Consider the following 21,809-nt stretch of genomic DNA (forward strand, 5'->3'; position numbering starts at 1 on the left):
TGAAATTTGCACATCCAACCGCGCCATCAAGTATTTGTGCAAATACATCACTAAGGGCACCGACCGAGCACAAATACAAACCACCGCAACCACCACCAATACCGATAATGCCGCTGCTGAGCCGGTCAATGAAGTAGAGCAGTTTCAAAACGCTCGATACATTGGTCCGTGCGAGGCTATCCATCGTACGTTCGAGTTTGATGTGCATATGCACTATCCAACAGTCGTACGTTTGGACCTTCACTTACCTGGTGAACAGATTGTCAATCTACGTGATGATATGACACCACAGAAAGTTCGTGCAGTGTGTGACGTGGCAGAATCCGGCACCAAGCTTCTTGCCTTTTTCCGCCTTTACAGCGAAAATCGTGCAACAGAAGAGTATCTTTACTCAGAGATCCCATGCCACTACACCTGGGACAACAGAAATCGCCGTTGGAATCCTCGCACCAACCCTCCCGTCCAAAATGTTGTTACGCGTATATTCCATGCTTCCCTCTCGAACATGGAATTATATTGCCTTCGCCTCCTTCTGCTGTCTGTCCGTGCTCCCACTGGTTTTGTTTCTCTGAGGCAGTATGAGGGAACAACATATGCGACGTTCCAGGAAGCTGCTGTTGCCCGTGGCCTTCTGGAGTCCGACGAGGAATGGGATCGCTGTATGGCTGAGGTTGTCCAGGTTGCCCCATCAGCTGCAGCAATTAGACAGCTTTTTGTCTATATTCTGACGAACTGCTCTCCTGCTGACCCAGCATCGCTGTGGACCACCTATCGCGAGCGTATGGCAGACGACTACTTCTTTGAGATGCGCAGGACGCTCTCTATTCCCAATGAAGCCGAATTGTCTGAGCAACAACTCGAACAGATCTACCAGCGCACCCTTGGTGACATTGAGACCCGGTTGCAGGTCACCGGTCATCATCTCTCCGAGTTTCCGTCGTTGCCGCAGACCTTTGTGACGGAGCTGGATCTGCTACCACGCCTTGAAGGTCTGGCACTCCTTGAAGGTCGTGAATATGAGGTGAATGAGCAGAATCGCATCCTGCAAACGCTGCTACCTACTCTCAACGACGAACAGCGAGCTGCATATGATGCTATCACCAATGCAATGGATGTTTTCGCTCTACACTACTTCTCTCGCGTTTTCTTTGTGAATGGAGCCGGTGGTACTGGCAAATCGCAGTTGTTTAAAACGCTGTTGAGCTGTGTCCGATCGCGTGGTGAAATAGCACTGCCTGTTGCTACATCGGGTATTGCTGCAATTCTGCTTCCTGGTGGCCGTACCGCGCACAGTCGTTTTAAGATTCCCATAAACGCTGATGCTGATACGACATGTAACCTTCGTCTTGGTGGGCCACATGCATATCTGGTACAACAAGCCTCTCTCATTATTTGGGATGAGGCTGTTATGTGCAGTAAGCACAATTTTGAGGCTGTCGACCGGTCATTGCGTGACATCATGGGCGCCATTGATCCAGTATATGGACAGATTCCTTTTGGTGGCAAGGTCGTGGTGTTTGGTGGCGATTTCCGTCAAGTGCTTCCTGTTGTCAAGAGGGGTACACGTTCAGAGATAGTAGGCGAGACCATCCGTTCAGCTACCTTTTGGGAGAATCATGTCCAGGTCTTGCACCTCACTGTCAATATGCGCGTGCGTCAGGCTGGCCCTGATGCCGCTGCATTTGCTGATACCCTCCTTGCAATTGGTGATGGGCAGCCACCTCATACTGAAGCTATTTAGATTCCTGCAGAGAAGAATAAACATTATTAATAAGTATAAAATCTTGAGGTCCACCAAAGTCCACCTGGGTCCACTATTTTTTTAAATCCCGATAGCAGGACCACAGTGATATCCAGCGATATCATTGGTTATACCGAATGATATCTGCAAATATCAATTGTTGGGGACCGTTTTTATAAGTAGAGCCGTGGACCTGCTTGTTATTAATAAAAGAAGAGCTTGGTATCTTTAGAATAATTACAGAAAACCTTCAAAATGCTTTAAATGAACCGGGCATTGATTCCATGTATTCAAGGAAAGGTTAATGTCATCCGAGATTGCAGAATAAGTTTTTTAAATCGTGCTGTTCTTAATGAATGAGCTGCTCTAGGTCGTGTAATTTGTATCATGCTAGCTACATACAGCAACTGTACCACTCAAAGAGCCTACATTTTAGTGATCTCCCCAATACTTTCAATGTTAGATGACAGTGATATGGATGCCATGGTGTTAGCAAAACTATTACACTCTAACATACACGTAGATCCAACATCAGTGTCTACACTTCAGACTAACCCTATCTTTCTTCTGTCTCGTCAGGTACCTTGTTGATAGCTTTCAAAAAGCATTGGTATAGATGGCACATTGATTCAGTGGATTGGACGGTATACGCTATTCTATCTATGCTTGAGATATTAACAATGTTTTCTCTCCTTTCCTGTACTTTGAACATGTAACAGACACTAGGTAGAGATAGTTAGTGTTGTGTAGGAACATGTCATATCTTGATCCTTTCTTTGCCTGACTGATGAATAACAGCAACTTATTGCTGCCATTGCAACGATTATAAAACCACTTTGTAACCACTATCGACCGATGAACTAGCTATAAGCAGTTCTAATGACTATCCTTCCTTGATAACTGCTCAAGATTTATGTATTCACAATGCATTTTGACAGCGGAAGGCGCGAAAAACCAGCGCAACATCTGCAGCAGTACGAACATTTTTGGAGAGAAAAACTAATCTACATCGCCTTCATTTAAACAACATATTTCTGTTCCCAGTAATACATTATCGCCATGCTGCTAACCATGTATCGTTCGTGGTATACTGTACACAGTCGTCTCGAGTGTCCATTATTAAATTACTATAATTAGAGCCATATCCAGTACTGCGTGTATATATATAATCTAATTCCTACATCTTAAGCTCTGCATCAAGTGCAACTAATTTATCAAATGCATTTCATCATGCTTCAGAAAACGTACTATAGTAAGCATTCCCTATTCCAAACCATTGACAATCATTTTTAGGACAGGCCTCGTGAGCCCACGAAACAAAAGTTATATATTCTTTGAAAAAAAAAAGGGCCAAACAAGGCTACGAAACAAGCAAAAGTTAAAAAGAAAAAAAAAGCGAGGCAAAAACCATCATGGCCAACAGACCACAACATGGAAGTAATACAATAAAAAAAATATGGCCAAGCAAGGCCAATGTTAGAAAGTTGAAAAAAAGTATGTCAAAGGGAAAGCTAGCGAGTGAAAAAAAGGAAAAGATGGTGAAATGAATATACAAAAAGTTTAAAGTGTATCAAAAAAACATAAGTCTTTTGATAGTGAATCTAATGAGGTAATGCCGACAGCGAGATAGTGTCTATGTATAGTGTCCAACGCTTCTGGTACTCTTTCTTGCATTCCTTTTCTTTCGATATAATCTTGAACTTTCCGAATAATCGCTCATCTTCTACGAAACCATTTGCCGTCTGAATCACTTTTTCGCCATGCAGTTTTGTACACTTCTTCCATTCTAATCATAGACATGCCGCCATTCCAACCGTCAAACCATTCAGTCCATAATTGTGGGATTGTTTGGACGTTTGTGCGGTTCATGGATGGATATATGGGCTGTTGTTGTTGGGGGTGATGTTGATGGTGATGAGTTGGTGCTGATGCTGCTGACGATGATGATGACGATGTTGGTGCTGGTGCTGCTGACGACGACGACGAAGATGATGATGGCGCTGGTGCTGCTGATGGCAGTGCCACAGTTGCTGTCATGGTGGATGGGAGGGAGGAGGACGAGGACGGGAGCGAAACCGAGCCCCAACCTTCCTGCTGCTGTTGTTGTTGCTGATCTTGTTGTTGTTGCTGCTGCTGACCTGCCAAGTTGAGCGTGACGCTCAAGGACGCTTGTCTACTGGCAATGCAGTCCCAATACTGTACAATATCTCCTATACGACTCATGTTTGGTGCAAGCTGCGCAAGTGCTTCCAGAGTGGGTATGGCGTTAGAGAAAGATTGTACGATGCAATTGGTGTCTTGTTGCTGAGCAGCGATTTGTTGTTGTATTTGTTGTTGCAAGATGGCAAGTCTATTTTCAATGATCGCCACGGCACGTTGAAGTAACAGATCAGTGGGCTCTTCGTTGTTTTCAAGTGCATGATTCAAGTTATTTTTTAAAAGGATAATTAGTATATAAACGAAAGACTGTAGTCCACCAGCACATACTGTTCAAATTCAAGATACAAAGGATCTTGCCACAAATGATGACCTGGACAGCGCTTTTTCATCAAAACCGAATCTTGCAAAAATACAACACGCAACTGCACAAGAAGACGCAAAAACGAATCAGCTGCGCACGAGTCCTCCACTTGTTTGGCATCCAGCAATGCCTGCCACCGATCGACTTCAGTAAAAACCTTCTTGCAAAGCTCAAGGGGTGGTGTAACAGCAGCACGAGGTAAGTGGAATCGGCCAGCCTCTCTAGTGAATCCTGCCATAGTCCACAAGATATCACGAGGCAAATTGGTTAGATAACTGGTCGATAAAGCAGAATTATTCCAACGACCTAATCGCCAGATAGACTCTTCGCTCGTTCCAGATATCTCTGCTATGCGTGCTGACGAACACCTCATAGTGTGAGTGACCACTTTACTGTGAATGCCGACTGACTTGAATGCTTCTAAAATACACTCGCGATGACGATCATACGTAATGGACTGCGTGTTGCGATCTCTGCCTCTGATGAGCTTGATGTCGAACCAATCTCGATTGCTTTGGAAACAAGGGAATGCCTCACCGGCAACGTGCCACCGATGGAAGAGATAGAAGGAAAGCATCATCAAAGGATAGATAACCACATTGGCGTTACGCATCGCAGCAGCAAACTCCACACGGCCCTCTTGGTTTGTTTTTTTCCTTGCTTAAGCACCATCACCAATGCATGACATTCAGTGACACCCTCACACTTAAGAAGTAACATTTGTAAATCGGCAAGTTCCATTATACGAACGTTTTCGCCCCGTAGAAGTCCATAGTGTTGCAGAAGAAAAGCAGTGCAATTTCGCAGTCCTTGTTGCTTGTTGGTGGCCAGAAAATGATCTACAATACGCTCCATCTCAGCTGATGTCGAATACCCATCTGCTGTTGTACGCATGCCTCTGTCTTCGTAGTTTTGTCGACTAAGCTCGTTTTCCACACGTTTCAAATGATCAACCAGTGCATGAACAAGCGGGCCACGCGGATGCGGACGATTAAAGCAAGGGTCTGTTTTGGCTTGTTCAAAATGGAGATCGACAATGGAAGTAATGTATTGTTTAATGGTAGCAAGCTTGACTTTGGGGGCGGGGGCATCAGGCGCAACAGGTTGCTCAACGGTATAACCTGGAGCATCGTGTACAGGTAGAGCAGCAGATGATGACATGACGGCGGTGGCGGGCGAGAGAACAGCAGCAGACGAGGATGATAGCATGATGGCGGTAGTAGGCGAGAGAACAACAGCAGCAGGCGAGGATGATGGCATGGTGGTGGTGGTGGTACGCATGGCGGGAGTGGGTGACGAGGCGGGCGACAGCACAGAATTCTCTGGCTCTTTTCTCTTTCTTCCAGGTTTACGCTTCTCTCTGAAGACGACCTAAAAAGAACACAATTGTAAGACATGCGTACATATATAGATTGCGAACAGATATGTGGCTAACCTCTTCCACAAGAAAAAGATGAAGCTTTCTGTCGTTGATCAACTGGTTAGTGTGATCATTTGGACAGCGTCTTCGGCACCACTCGAGAAATTCTTCCTGCCTGGGAGAATATGATATAACTGTATTCTACAGACGGCTTCCTCGTGGTTGTTCGTATGTAGCTCGGGCAGCAGATTCAGCAGCAGCTTGATACTCCATTTGCGAGCTCATGAAAGAAGTATACTGTAGAAGAGGGGGAGGGACAGGGAGAGAAAGAGGATGTGGTGAGGCACCATTACTCGCCACCACACAGCCCGGGCGATTAGCCAAATAGGCGGTGCTTCTCCTAGCGGGAGTAACAGTGCTACCACAACCTCTGCTCATATTGTTAAGATAGTGAACGATTTAATGAGGAATGGAAATGAGATGAAGGAAACAGAATCTGACAGATGTGCCTGACTAAAGAAAAGTGGCGAAGCTTCGAAAATTCTTTTTTTTTCCTAGATATCAAGATTGGGTCCCCGCTATGCTGTGGACCTGAGTCCAGACCTGCACTAAACACAAAATGATATTGCCAAAATATTTTTGAAAACTATAAAATTTTTTCAATCACTAGATTGTTATATTTTCTTATCTCATTTGAGAAATATTAAAAATTAAATTCTAGAGTTTATATTTTTATATTTCCATATCACTTTTTAAAAAATCAAAAAATATAATCCTGGGATTAGATTTTTATTATTCTAATAATAATAATAACAAAAACAAAAATAATTATTTTATTTTTTTTTCTTTAAGTCTAAAAAATAAAATTTATTTTATTTTAGCGAAGCTAATACTTTTCGGGTCTTTAGACCCTTCAAGTCTTTTTTTAAATCAAAAATTTACAATTTTTGAGGCGAAGCCTTGCTTCTTACTTTTTAATTTATTAAAAAGAGTGAAACTTCGTTTTACTAAAAAGAATAAATTCTTTTTTTATTTAATAAAAAGACTTAAAAGGGGATAAACCCCCAGTTTATAGCTCCTTTTAGTCACTAAATATAAATCAAGGACTTAAAGAAAAAAAAATAATTTGTTTTTGTTTTTTGATATATAATTTAAGTGTTCAATTAGAAAAAGTTAAGTGTAACTTTACTTTTCTAATGAACATTATAGGTGATTTATGATATATAAAAAGAAATTATAGATTATAAATAATTTATTAAATTTTTTTAATCACTATATTAATAGTTAACCCTCAGAATGGTGTATGGATGCAAGTGACACTATGTTACTTATTGATATTGTGTATCCATCCATTCGTGCTTTTGATCCACAACTAGAGCACTACTATGGCCGCGCTATTTTAGCCGCTAAAAACGTTGACGTTGACGACATTAATGAAACAGCGTACATGCTTTTCCCTGGTGAAGGCAGAGAGTATAACTCTACTGATCGAATTGTTAATGCGGATGACCCTGACTATGCTCGAGCCAACTATCCTGTTGGATTCCTCAACAGTTTGAGTGCTAGTAGACTTCTATCCCATTCTCTGCAGCTCAAAGTGGGTATGCCATTGGTGCGTTTGCGCAACATCAATCCTGATGCAGGTCTGTGCTACGGCACAAACGTTTTTGTCACCCGTCTTCTCGACCATTCGATTGCTGTTAAGCGAATTAATCAAGGCCATGCAGGGCAAGTGCATTATCTCCCTCGTATCCATATGTGTACTGCTGAGGGTGATTATCCTTTCATCCTTTCGCGCCATCAATTCCCTGTCCACCCTACCTTCGCAATAACCATTCACAAAGCGCAAGGCCAAACATTAGAATATATTGGCATTCGCCTTCAAGAACCTGTGTTTGAGCATGGTCAACTATATGTTACATTTTCCTGTGCCACTATCCCAAATAACATCCACATTGCCGTCGACCTTTAAAACATTACCGACCTCAATACAGCTTCCACTATCAACATTGTCTACCATGAGGTGCTTCTAAATCCTCCTCCACAACCACAAACACAACCATCACATCACACACAACCTACTAGCACCGACGAGTAAAGCTTTACGCTGCTCTACCCATCATCACAATATAGATTTCTTTTTTTTCTGTTATTGCTATTTTTATTATTATCCATCTATTTCTTTCTGTTCTACTGTCAAGCATCATCTGTCGCCCTGTTTTCTGAGGTTGGGGTTCAGGTTTAGAGGGGGTGTTGGGGGGACGCAAATATGATCATCAATGTCATATTAGCAAAAGCATCTCTAGACCCTAACAATGAATTGGGTTTCAGTCTTTGATTTAGTAAGTAGAGCGAGCTTAATTGAGCGTGTAACCATCGCATCTTTCATAATGTCCAAAGTTTTCCATCTCAACAAAATGTCCAAGACCCATTTCAAGAGCAAGAGAATTCCACCTTTGAAGATTCTAACATGTAAATTTTGCGAAGAAACTGAACACGATCTGTTCAGTTGCGAGGTGTACATCGAATTGCACGACTACCTCATTATTTGCGAGGATTGCTGATGTGTTGGGCATGAATCATCTGAGAGTACGGAATGCATTAACTCGGGTAATTAGCGTTGACACGGTAAAATGATACAAATATTCTTACTGTGTATGAAGTATTAACTTTCACTGGGCTTGCAGGGGAATATCAAGGGGTAGAAAAGAGCTTGATATTACCTTGATATACAGCTTTTCTATAAAATATAAAGGTGTTTTCAAACAGCTTGATATTTAGCTTTTCGAGTAAATATCAAGGTCTTTTTACACCTTGATATTTTTATGCGCATGTAGTCCCTAAGCTCATAATTTGACTACATCATGCATGTAGATGTCTATAACGGTCTTACTATACATTGCATTTGCACCGGGTGCCTTCTGTAGTAGGTTCGTAAAAAGAAGGATTACGCATTGCATATTATCGTTCTTTTTATCACACATATAGTAAACGGACAAAGCATGCTATTGGTTTTTATATTCATAGTCATGTGTAATATATATATTATTATAGGTGGCCACAACCGTTTTTATTATATTTTGTATAAAACGTCAATACAAGATTATGCTTTATAGAACATTAAAAGAACGTCACCAAATGTAAGTCTATGTTATGTAATGATTTTAAAAGGAAGGCTGTAGTCGAAAAGAGATAATGCAAAGGATGGCAGTCCTGCTACGGAAAAATGCATGTTGAGTCAAATTATAAGTGAAAGCAAAAGCAGCGCAGAAGGAGATGTTCATAGACAATTTTGGAGATGACATACCTAAAAGACACAATGAAGATTGTTAGTGAAGAATCCAGAATGCATAATTCATAGGATGAAGGAGTTAAAGACCGGCCGCGAAAGGAGCAGTTTGATATATACCTACTATGAACATGGCGGATCCATCCTTCTGCAATGTTGACAGCCAAAGGATGATGTCATGCTTGTCAGATGGCTTGCTCTCCAAGATCAGATGCTCGGTGCCTTGATTCACATTTCCTCTGAGCTTTATTCTGAATGCGGCTACTTCGCCTGGATCAAGCACCAAATTCTCCTCGAGGGTGACATCGTGACAGTTATCAGTAGTACCATCAGTAGCTACATTGGCATGCACAGCAGGAAAGGCATTGCGGTCATCCACTTCTATGGCAGGGCCGCAGTGTTCAGGATCACTAGGGCCGAAACCCCAATGTATCGGTATACACCATTCACCGTTTGAATCACCGTTTGGCAAGGGGTTGAAGATGAGCTGCTGCTCAAACACATCCACCTTTGCCCGCGTATGGTAAAGAAAGTCATGACCGAGAATGAGAGGAGTGTTGTCATTCTTCACCACCAAAAATCAATGTCGCACAGTTACATCCTTGGATAGTGTCAGGGCCGTGATCAGAGCGCCGACAGGTCGTTCAATGGCTCCTCCTCCAAACTTGATTAGACGGGTGGTAGGGGTGAGCTCACTATTTAGCCCTAGTTGCTGTACAATTTGCCACGGCAAGATTGATACATGAGCACCGCCGTCGACCAAAGCCTCGACTTAAACACTGGCGATGAGGGCATACACAGCTTGCAGTTGTCGCATCTCTCGATTTGACGTAGTATTGATGACGTGTTGATTATGATTTACCGAGCTCATATGCACTTGTGCCTCGACGTCTTCCCTCGATTTAGTTGGTGCAATGTTTGAACTATTGCTACCCATGCCTTGCAAAACTTGTTGGCGTAGTCCTGGTGCATAATACAACAACTGTGGCAGTGGGATGTCAATGTTGGTCTCCCAAAGGGCCTTGTTGATGTCAAAGTGTTGCACTTGTTGTTGATTATCTAGGATCAAGGGAAACTGTTGAGCTACGCGATGTTGCAATGATGGAGGCACCTCCCCACGAGCAATGGCCTCTTCGTCAGCCTTTTTATATCGCGCCTTTGCCGCTCGTGCCTTAGCCAGATTTTCCAAGAGTTTTTGTCGCCTTTCGTCCTCTTGGTCTGTGTTGGGTGTCGTAACTGGTGGGTGATCGAGTTGCATCTCACCATTCGATTCATGCGACCTTTTTGATCCTGTAGTTATTGGTCTAGTGGACATTCCAGCATCACCAACAGCATGCACCTCTCTGATGACGTTCACCGGATGTTCTTGATGAGTTGATGTAGCAGTCGTACTTGAGGATTCCGGAGCCAACATGTTTCTGTTGGTCCGTCGTTTTTGGCAGGTGTTTGATCTGTGATCTGGCGATTGGCAGAAACGACAATGATGACGGCATTCTGCGGCCTTGTGACCCGCATTGTTACAGTTGTAGCACCGGAATTGGTTGCCACTAGCAGTGGATGATTGAGACAAGAGATCACGAAACCGTGATTCCATACGATCCATAGCATTTGCGATGCTATTGTCAATTCGCTCCTGTAGATCTCGCTCCTGCGGTCGTTGGCGTTGTTGAATAGATATGGGTTGCTGCGCGGCTGCAGTAGCGACATGGACAGGTGCTGGTGCTTGTTGATGATAATAAGAAAACAGTTGTGTTGCAGGATGTGGTGATGCAGCTTGCGGCACCATTCCAATCCCGACTGCATGGCGGATCAGGTGCATCTGCCGTTCAGCTGCTACCAAAGCCTGTCGTAGTGCTGTTAGGGATGTAGGTGCTGCATCTAGGACATGTTCTTTGTATTCCGTACACAATCCACCTATGATGTCCGTGATCTTGTCTTGTAGTCGAAGCTTCGCCTTGTCGCCTTGTTCAAATCGATGTGCAAGCGCCACCTTGCTGGTCATATATTTGAGACCCTTTTCTTCTGTAAGCTGGTTTCTGGATCGATACTCTAACCGATATCGTTCAGTCCATCTGGATGTAAGGAAAGCTTCTTTGAACTTGTAGACAAAGCATGTTTCGTCGTCATCTTCTTCAAATTTAGTGGTGCTATCCCGTTCGAATTCTTCTTTGTACCACTCTTTAGCAATCCCCTTTAGCGACAGGTGGGCCATGTCAAGCTTCCTTTGTTCCGTGTGCCAATTGTTTGCCATTGCCGCTTCTTTGAATTCGTCTAAGAATAGCAAAGGATCATCTCGGTCCGGATCACCGTGAAATTGAGGAGCTTCCATGCGGGTTGTTTCCATATGAAGCACCATGTGATGATTATTGTTGTTTGGTGAAGCTGTCATCTGACCTTCACCTGACATTGTAGAGGATAATATAGATGCAGCCAAAGTGTTTCAGACAGAAATGAAATGCTTTCGTTCAACCGTTTGCTGTTTGCTTTTATTTCTTTTGTTACGATGCCTTGGCAGTATAGATATCAATCACTGCTCAGCTTCTCCACCAATGTTGTAGCTGAGCTTAGAGTGATATAGACGTCACTGACTGCCAAATCCAAATACAATATAAATACCGTGTACAGAACAAAATAACATGAAAGAGAGTACAATATGAGGGGATGAGCTACATACCGTGTGCAAGCACGCAATGACAATATACAGTGAGATACAGGAGTTTGGCAATTACAATTAGGTTCCAGGAAGTGATAATAACTACAATATTAAATCCGATCCGTCAATATCAGAAGATCTTGAGCAACCGTTTACACCGTCCAATGTCTCACATACAGTGATCAAGAGGTAAGCCGTTATAGGATAAAGCCGTTTGTTAAGCAGACAAGAAGTATGTAGGAGAGAAAAGAGCTCTCGATTCTTTATTTTTACTCAATATTCATTCTTATATCCGTTCATGCATGATAGAACTCATGTGTAGCACAATTTTGAATTATAGAGATACAGTCACGGATTTTCTGGGCACAACAATTTAGATTGTGACTTTCTTTAAGGAACAAATCGGAGCTGAACTTAAATTATGTGACGTACATTTATAAGGTATAAATACAATATCTTTTTGAGATTTCTTTTTATTCTTTAGTCTTCCCAGTTTCCCCACGAGAAAAAAACAAACTGGACCCTTTACACTATTTATATCTACTACATCTACTCTTTCTGCTATCTATATCTAAATACCTTTATTCAAACACTTATACACATATACAACTACATCTCTATACATAAAACAAACAATTATTAGGTATTCTTATAAAGGAGAGTTAAGTATAAAAGTAAAGGTATGCCAATCTACAACAATATCCCTACACCTACTGAGCCTTGCTTCTTCAATACTGAGGCTTGTATTCAGTATCTATATGAAGAAGGCATTTTTACCGTAGTATGAAGTGCCTTAACTGTGACTGGGATATGCCTCTTTCTTGGGCTAGAGGAGCAAATGGCACTTTCCGATGTACTAGCTGTAATTTGGAGTGGACTGTTCAGACTCATTCCTTTTTTTAACACCTGAATATACCTCCACATGTTGTCTTACAAATTGGTTTAGAATTACTAATTAATACTAGTGCTACTAATATTATTAATAAGACTAAACTAACTTGGGAGACAGTTCGCCAAATAAGATATGATTACTTTCAACTAATCATTGAAGATATGGAGAGTATATTTGAAGGTATGTATATTTCTCTTTCTACTTTAATTATTGTATTTTATAACTAATAATAATATAGGTGAACCAATTGGTGGCCCAGGAATTATTGTGGAGATCCACGAGTCGAAGTTTGGTAAAAGAAAGCTATCTGCCAATGGTATTAGTAGCTATGTTGAAGGTGTTTGGGTTTGGGGGGCAGTAGAATGTACACAAGAAAGACATATCGTAATCTTGAATGTAGACTAGTGCAACTGCCCTACATTAGAACACTTGATCCAAAAGTATATCCTTCCTGGATCAATCATTTACTCTGATGGATGGGCAGCCTATAATACCCAACGGTTAGAGAGGATGGGTTATACCCATCATATGGTGAACCATGAGCTATATTTTGTTATTCCTAGTACACAGATCCATACCAACACTATTGAAGGTGACTCTTAAAAAATATTCTCCTTTTATATATTATCTAATACTCTCTTTTAGGCAATTGGGGTGGGATAAAGCAGCTCATTACCCACAACTATAGAACTAGAAAGCTAGTTAAAAAGCAGCTTTTTTGGTTTATTTGGCAAAGGCGGTTTGCTGATGATATATGGAATCATTTTCTCCGTGTTATAAAGGAATCATATTTCATAGATCCTAGTGATCGGCAGCTACCTTTTGAGGGTAATACTAATAATGCTGTTAGGCTCTTAGAACCTTTCTCTGAAGTACCGGTAGAAGAAGGAGAAGATCTGGATCAAGAGGAGGGTAATATAGACCTTCTTAACCTTGAAGAAAAAAGAGAAGAAGTAGAAGAAGAACAAGGACAAGATGACGAAGAAGAAGAACATCAACAGCAACAAGAACAGCAAAATAGGGCCCTTCTTAATCTGCAAAGACAAAGGGTCCTACAGCATATAGAGCATCGGGATGAAAGGAGATGGCAGCAACAACAGCAAGAACGTGAGCAACAACAACAACGACATAGACAGCAACAACGCCAGTCACAACAGCAATCTGAGCAGCAAGAGCAAAGACAACAGCAATAACACTTACAGATGCAGCAGCTTTTACAGCAACAACAACAGCAAATAACACAGCTGCAATCTGAATTGGAGTCAAAAGACCAACAGATCCAATAACAGCAACAGCTCTTACAGTAGCAATGGCATTTGATTTCTCAGCTAAATCAGCTATATATACAACAACATCAGCAACAAGCATAGTAAGTACAATAAGTACAACAAACAAGTAATAATAATATTATTACTATTATTAGTGATGAGGATGAAAATAGTAGTAGTGAGGAAGTTAATATAGAAGATTAGCCTTATTTTCCTTCCCTTCTTCACTCTTTTTCTCTACTTTTATTCCTTCCTCCTTTTCATTCTCTCTCTACTTATGCTACCTTGCAAACGCTTTTCTATCTTATCTATTCTATATTTTACTCTTATATAAATATCACTCTATTATTTCTATATTATATATATTTATAGTAAGATAAAAATAAGTAGCAAATTTTTTTTACAAATCTGGCCTTTTTTTTAGCTGAGATTACTGCTTATATGTGACTCTATATGTAATTTTTTTTCCTACACTCTAGAAACATTTAGGTAAGCCAGAAATGAGGTTTAATCTTACTGGTCGCAGAGGGATTGGAATTGTTGATCTTCTGGGTCTAAAGCTGATGCCTTAACCACTTTCGCACCTACCTTTCTATATATAGTAGTCGAGAAAAACAGTCACTTTATAAGGAAAAGCAGTTACACCAGGTAGATTCTTACGGTCACCCGTCCAAAATAATTATGAAAATGATGAATTATGTAATAAATTATATAAATATATAAAACTTTTTATTAAAATAAATAATATCAATAACTATAAAAAGTATATATGTAAAGACAATATTATTAGAAATAGAAAACATATTTAAAAAGTATAAATTAATAAAGAAAATTGCATGAGATGGATAAATTAAAAATATGGGACCTATCTTACATATAACCCATACTTCCTTTGGATTGGACTTTGGAGTATTATGGCGTAGCTCCCCTGCAGTGACAGAGGCTTCTATTAGAGAACACATCCAACGATATTGGTTCCTTCTCCCCTCAACTTTGGACGATGGATGTCAAGACGTCGATTTAATGCCATTCTTGCAGCTCATACACTAGAGCATCTAAATATTATGCAATCAAGACGAGCCGAAGATCCTTTGATCCCTATTCGTGCATTTGTTGACGAGTGCAATGCAAATCTGGTTGATGCCTTGCAACCTGGAAGCGTGTTGACAATTGATGAGAGTATGAACTAATAGGTTAGAAAGGTTTCACAAATGCCTAATGTCAAGAAGATCATTTCTAAACCCCATCCTATTGGTTAAGAATTTAAAACACTTGCTGATGCAATGACCAACATCATTATTCGTCTCGATATCAGCGAGAAAACTTTTTAGTGGAAAAAGTTTGGTGATTAAGGTGCTGTCATCTCCACTGTTTTGCGCCTCTCCGAACCTTGGTTTGCAACTAGAAGAACAGTTCTTACTGATTCCTGGTTTGGAACTCGTGCATGTGCTACTGTTCTTTATCAACATAGGCTCTATAGCATTATAGCAATGAAGACGAGAGCATACTGGCTGCGCAATGTATCTCATGGTTTGCTGTCTCAACTTAGGGAATAAGCTGGATCTTCAATTTCACTGGTTGGAACCATTGATGAGGTTCTGATGGCTATCTGTATTCTTCGTGACAGAATACTGCATTGCTTCATCAGCACTTGCAGCATAACAACACTGGGCTCAGAGGTGACTTATGTTATGAAGCGGGGAAACCAAAGCTATCTTGCAACCTTCCATCGTCCAACTGTTTTTGATGACTACAATGCTGGAAAAGGCGCAGTAGATAGGGTAATTATTAAGATAGCTAATAGATTTTAATTTTTTTCTTTATAACTTAATTGATTACTATTATTCTTTAAATTGCTATTATACCTCAAAATAATGTTTTTTTAATACTTTACTATAACTAGAAATATTAAAATAATTATATATATATATATATATATATCTTTTCTTGTTATAAAAAATGCAACATATTTATTTCTATATAATTAAAACAATAATACTTTAAAAAATAATAGAGAAATAATCAATAAACACTCTCTCCTCTTCTTTCTTCCAGTCTTTAAAATCTTCGATTTTAAAACCAAAAAACGAAGTTTTTTCTATGAGCGAAGCTTATCCTTCATTATTATTAATTATATAAAAAAATACTAGTAGGTATTTTTCTAAGATTAATATATATTTTAGATTCGCTTCACTCATAGAAAAAACTTTGTTTTTTTTTCATCTTCGACTAGACTAGAAGGAAGGAGAAGAAGAGGAGATTTAATAAATTTTTAAAAAATAATTTATGTTATCTATATTAAATTATAAATCAACTTTTTATTATATATTATCTAAAAATAAGATATTAAAATTTAGTTTAATATCTAATAGTAGATAATATATTATAAATCTTTATATTATATCTTAGATATATATATTATTTTAGAAATATTTGATATTTCTGTCAATTATAATAGCATACATCCAGATAGGGTATCAACAACAACAACTGCAATAACATGACATCATCCTATGATATTATTCGCACACATTCCTGGGAGATCTGAGCCTTTTCTTTCTTTTTAGCTTTAGCAAAAGCAAATGCTTTTCTTAGCGATTATTTAGTCCACCAGAGAAAAGAAATATTACTCACTTTACATTTCGAGAGCAGCTCTGTACTGAGATGATATTCGAGTATCAATCAAGTATAGAAATAGCAACGGAAACCGAAGAACAACAGCAGTAGGACTAAGAGAATGTGATACATGATCTGTTATCCATTGGCTAATGCATTGTCAAGGCAACTGGCATATAGTATTCTTGCTAGTGGATTTGCCAAATCTGCAAAGCAAAAAGCACATTGTACTGCAGCTGCACTTCGATAAAGGGTCTATGCAAAGGTAGTTGTTATAGAACTCACGTACAAGCAAGACAAATATAAGATCAATGATATAACTTATATAAAATAATTTTAATTGTGCCATTCTACTATTCTATTATCTTTTTTCACCTCTTTTCTTTTGTTTTGAAGAATATAAACAGTCCCTAAGTAGACACTAGATCTAGTGTCTATAATTACTACCTATTACTGAACGAATTAAAAGATGTATAACAAAGCAAACAATAAGTTCTGGAATATATCCAATGACATGTAGGTATATCATGGCCCTATGCTGTATATATTGAAATATTAGAAAAAAATAGCGAAAACTGCAACTGCTATAAACACTCAAAGGAGACACTAGATCTAGTGTTCAAGGTGCAAAGATACTCATTAACTGGAGCACCCAGGCTATGAAGAGGGCGCTCAGGGTTTCTTTTTATAGAAAGAAAAATTGGGAAACACACCTGGACAAAAAAAGCAAGAAACGAGCTGTGTGTGCAAGTGTAAGTTTACTTTCAATTTCTCTTTATAGCATTGATTCACGGTAACATATGATATATATTCGGTTGATAGTTGGCGAAGAAGTGTAAGAAAACGTACAATGCAAACAAGACCTATCCGGCACTATCATTGTATCAAGACTACAGAGCCACATTTGTTGCAGCATACATGTCTGGTATTGAGGTTAGTGAAGTGATCTCTCGCCCAGCTTACAGATCCGATAGTGTAAGGATCAGTATTAGGGGTTGCAATTGGACGGGTCGGGTCGGGTCAAGGGTGTGACCTGTTGATCTATGGGTCAAGAAAACACTGACCCGACCTGACCCGTTCAACCCGATGGGTCAAAACTCGGGTTGACGGGTTGGCAATGATTTCAACGTTTTCTAACCAAAAGGAAACAAAATGACGAGTTTAAGAAGAAAATATATACTAAAAGTAAAATAAATAAGCTATAAGTTTATTTATTGATTGGTTTTTTGATAAATCATCTATACTAGCATTGGCGTTAACTGGCCAGAACTCAGAAACTTAATGGGCAGATTGGGATGGAGACAGAGAGAATTTGAAGAAAATAAAAAAAAGGGAAGGCAAAAAAGTTAGCAGCAAAAAAATCAGTACTGTATTACATAGTCAGCAAGACGGGATAAATGGTGTGTTTTGCAGTAAGTGGGCGATGGGCGATCATATTCCTGTGCATCTATAGCGGATGAAACAAAAGAAAAGTTGTCGTGTGAGATTGCAGTATTGACAACAAATGCCGTGCTGAATAAAAGTAGTAGTACTGAGCAAGGACAGGGCAGTGACGAAAAAGGACAGGTGTAAAGAAAAGACAAGTGGTGCTGGAGCGGCGACAAAAAAGGATGTGGTAAAAAAAACAGTGACAAAAAGGCTGCAGATAAGAAAACAGTGGTGCTGTATTTGTACTAGGGATGAAGTATTGAACGCAATGACGAAAAGATCGAGCTATAATAATGATTGCTGCCTAACCGTAGTCAAACGTTGTGTTTAGTCACTGTAGACAAGTTGATTCGGACGATCATAAAATTAAAGGGAAACCTACCTGTACTGTCCAGGAGTGTAGAGAAAATGACGTATTTGCTCCAAAAACATCTAGTTACATCAGCATTAAAATGTTTTTGGAAAATTGTAAAAGAAGCTTTATTTATGCTACATAATAGATCAACTAAAGCTTCAAGTATATGCGTCCAAAGCATGGCCAAACTGGGCATGATGTCCATATACCCAAAAGCAAAAGATGTACCGTTTTCTAAGTAGTAGCTATATGTTCTATTCTATGCAACGTAGACAGCGATAAAAAAAAAGATATAAATATATACGAGTTTTCCGTTTTCTTACAAAGTAATCTTTATTTTCTCAGCTATTCTTTTTGATACCTAACAGCCTTCGTACCTAGCACTTACACCATCATGGAGTTCACCCATTCTGACAGCAATTTGACCTCTATGTCCTTGGATCCCACTGAATCTGAAGCCGGCGACTTTCACGAAACAACTACAAGCGAGACAGAACACAGTGCAGCAATGGTTAGCCAAAGCAGTACGGCACGTGGTTCAGACGAGCCATGGATTTACAAATACAAGATTGTGGATGCTACAAAGGACGAGAGGAATCGCATTATCAAGATTACTTGTTCAAGGTGCCAAAAGTCATATATTGGTTCATCTACCAGTAACATTATCCGTCACCTGCAAAATAGACACAGCATTACGAAGGAGAAGTGCGAGCAAGGCAGCGTGGCAGTTGTTGGGCCAATGGACAGTTTCGCTCGTGGTGGTATGTCTATCCAAGCAACGACCGTTACTCGAGAAGTATGGCGGGAGCAACAAGCACGTTTCATCATTAGCACAAAGTCTGGATACACGATGGTGGAAAATGAAGAATTTCGCAAGTTTATCCAGCTCACTCAGGCAGCACCGTCGTTTGATGTTGTCGCGCCGACTACTGCCAATACCATCAAGAGCGACATCACCTGGTTATATCGGGTCGAGAAGGCGGGCATCATGTCCTATTTGCAAGCGCAACAATATCTCTCTTTTTCCGTGGACGCCTGGACCTCAGAGTGGGGGTATGATTTCCTTGGTATTACCGCTCATTTCATTGACAAGTACTGGGTACAGCGGGAGGTTTTAATCAGTCTCTAGCATCCAGATGAACGCCATTCCAGAGAAGCTCTTGCTGATCATTTCCTAAAAGTGCTCGACGATTTCGACATTACTCATCTCCTGTTTACCATTACCGCCGACAATGCTTCCGACAACCTGTCCATGGCTAAAGAGCTAGAAAGGCGTGCTGAGACAAGAGGGGAGAGTCGTCGCGCATTCCATTTCCAGGCAGCCAAACACCTTATCCTATATATTGGTCACGACGTCAATTTGGTTGCGCAAGTACTGATCAAAGATGGGTTGCGTTCACAGCCGTTGCTCGATAATGCTGTTGAATCAGATATTGCAGCCGATCAAGATATTAGCAACGTGGTGTTCAAGTTACGAGTAGGAATAAAGAAAATCAGGTAGGGTATAAATCACTGGCATAAATGGTCAAGCCTGCTTACACAAATATTAACTTAAATTTACTATGTTATAAGGATGTCTACTACCAAGTACCGAGAACAATAGTATGAATATTGTTCTATGAAGTATGGCGAGCAGCTCGAGCTACAATTGGATGTGTGCACATGATGGAACTCCACTTATGATATGCTGGTACGGGCATTGAGGGTGAAGGACGCGTATAATGCAACCTGCGACTTCTTTAGCGAGTTGTCGATATATCGGTTAGATCCCCAAGACGAGCCATACATGAAAAAGGTCATAGCATTGCTAGATAGTCTAAAAATTATGACGGTAAGAGCTATCAACATCACAGTAAGTTATTACAGAAAATATAACACACTGTAATAGCATCACATACAGCAATGTATTAAGCAACATGGTCCGTCAATAGTTACCCATCTATCAACAAAGTAATCTCCACATACAACGTGCTCATTGACGATCTTGAAGACTTCCAAGACAACACGTCAAATCCGCAAATCCAGCGTGACGCAGCAAGACAGGCCTAAGCAAAGCTTGAAATGTATTATGCAAGAACCGATTTGGCCACTGTATATGCCGTCGCCACAGCAATGGACCTATGCCTGAAGTATGCTTACTGGGATGAATGGGAATGGGAGCTAGAATTTAAAGAGACAGCTAGAATGTGTGTCGAAGCAGAATGGAGCACGTTCAAGACTGTCAGTGGCACCACTGACTGTAAGGCTGGAGCACTGTCACCTAAGGAGATACGTTGCAATTGCTACCATCCCAAGAGGCAAAGAATCCAAGATGAGTTGACAGTATATGTAAGTGAGCCACAGACAGCACTTGCCGAAGGTAATGATAATAGATGACCAGTAAGCTACGAATTGGAGTACTAGCAATGCACAAGCACAACGTATATGCAGTTGGCAAAAATGGCATGCAAGTTTCTCGCCATCCCTGCAATGTCAACATCTTGCGAGCGCTTGTTTTCGGATGTCAAAGGATTTGTGCCATCTGAATGAAACAGATTATTGCCAAAAGCATTACAAGAAGGCGTTTTGGTAAAGGCTTGGTCAAAAATAACAACCGACCAAAAAAATTTCTACCACCTATATTTTTTTTTCTCACTTTCCGATCTTTGTCATTCCTATTTGATTTGTCTCTTTTTCACTCCTCTTTCCTTTCGTTCATTTTTTTTGCTCCTATTGCTAAACTGCTTACTTACTTTTTACACTTCTCCCGGTTTCCTTTTTTAACGGCCTTCCCTATTTTATTCTTCCTTTTACTCTAAAGTCTAAGTTATCTTTGGTCTTCAGGTATCCTTATTTATTAAATCCTATATACTTTGCACCATTAGGCCTTAGCGCTTCCCCTTATCTTCATACTTTGCCCTTCATATAAAGTTACTATAAAATAAACAGTATTCGCATATATCATCATAATATTCTATTTTCCCTTTCGTATATATTGCTATACACTTAAATAAAGGAACCGTTGGATAACTAGTACTGTCCCAAATCTAAACTATATATACTCAGGTCACAACGGGTCAACGGGTCAGGTCAAGGGTTGGATAGGTTGACCTGTGGGTTAGAAAAGAAGCAACCCGACCTGTTGTCCTGTCCTTGACCCACGGGTCAGATTGCGACCCCTACACTAAAAGCACTCTGAAATTGGGTTTTAACTGTAGTGACCAGTCGGAAGTACACGAGGCCAACAAACTTCACACACGTCTTGTCATACGTAATGATTTCTTGGTGTAGTTGGTTATCACGTCTGTCTAACACACAGACGGTCGGCGGTTCGAGTCCGCCAGAAATCACGTTATGGTCATATCCTTGGTGTTTCCTTTTTCCTTTTGTGATGTCGAATCCTTTTGGTGGGTCAGTTCCATAGCCAATAGAAAGAGAGGTGTCAAGAATAAAGAGAGTGTAAAAGATGACTTCGAAGATGATCCTTTATTGTATATACTGAGGAAGGGTATTTATATGTTTTGTCTAAGGTAATACGAAAATGATGAATACTACGATAAATGCAGGATATAGTAGATATTGTATATAAGGTCGGCTATGCGACAGAAGAAGATAGAAAGAATAGCTGTAGCTAATGTTGGATAGTAGATTGAGCTCTAGTGAGTGAATGGAAGAATTAGGAAGAAGTAGCTATAGAATAACGGCGA

General features: G+C 40.2%; 1 non-coding gene across 1 annotated transcript; it reads left to right on the plus strand.

The window, feature by feature from the left end:
* The first annotated feature begins 21,378 nt into the window (after nt 1-21,378).
* On the plus strand, nt 21,379-21,452 carry BDB00DRAFT_t115. Its single transcript has one exon. It is a non-coding gene; the product is annotated as a tRNA-Val (tRNA).
* Nucleotides 21,453-21,809: the final 357 nt, after the last annotated feature.

The sequence above is a fragment of the Zychaea mexicana genome (genome assembly GCF_025766255.1).
Source record: "Zychaea mexicana strain RSA 1403 chromosome Unknown BDB00scaffold_131, whole genome shotgun sequence".
Taxonomy (NCBI): Eukaryota; Fungi; Mucoromycota; class Mucoromycetes; order Mucorales; family Lichtheimiaceae; genus Zychaea; species Zychaea mexicana.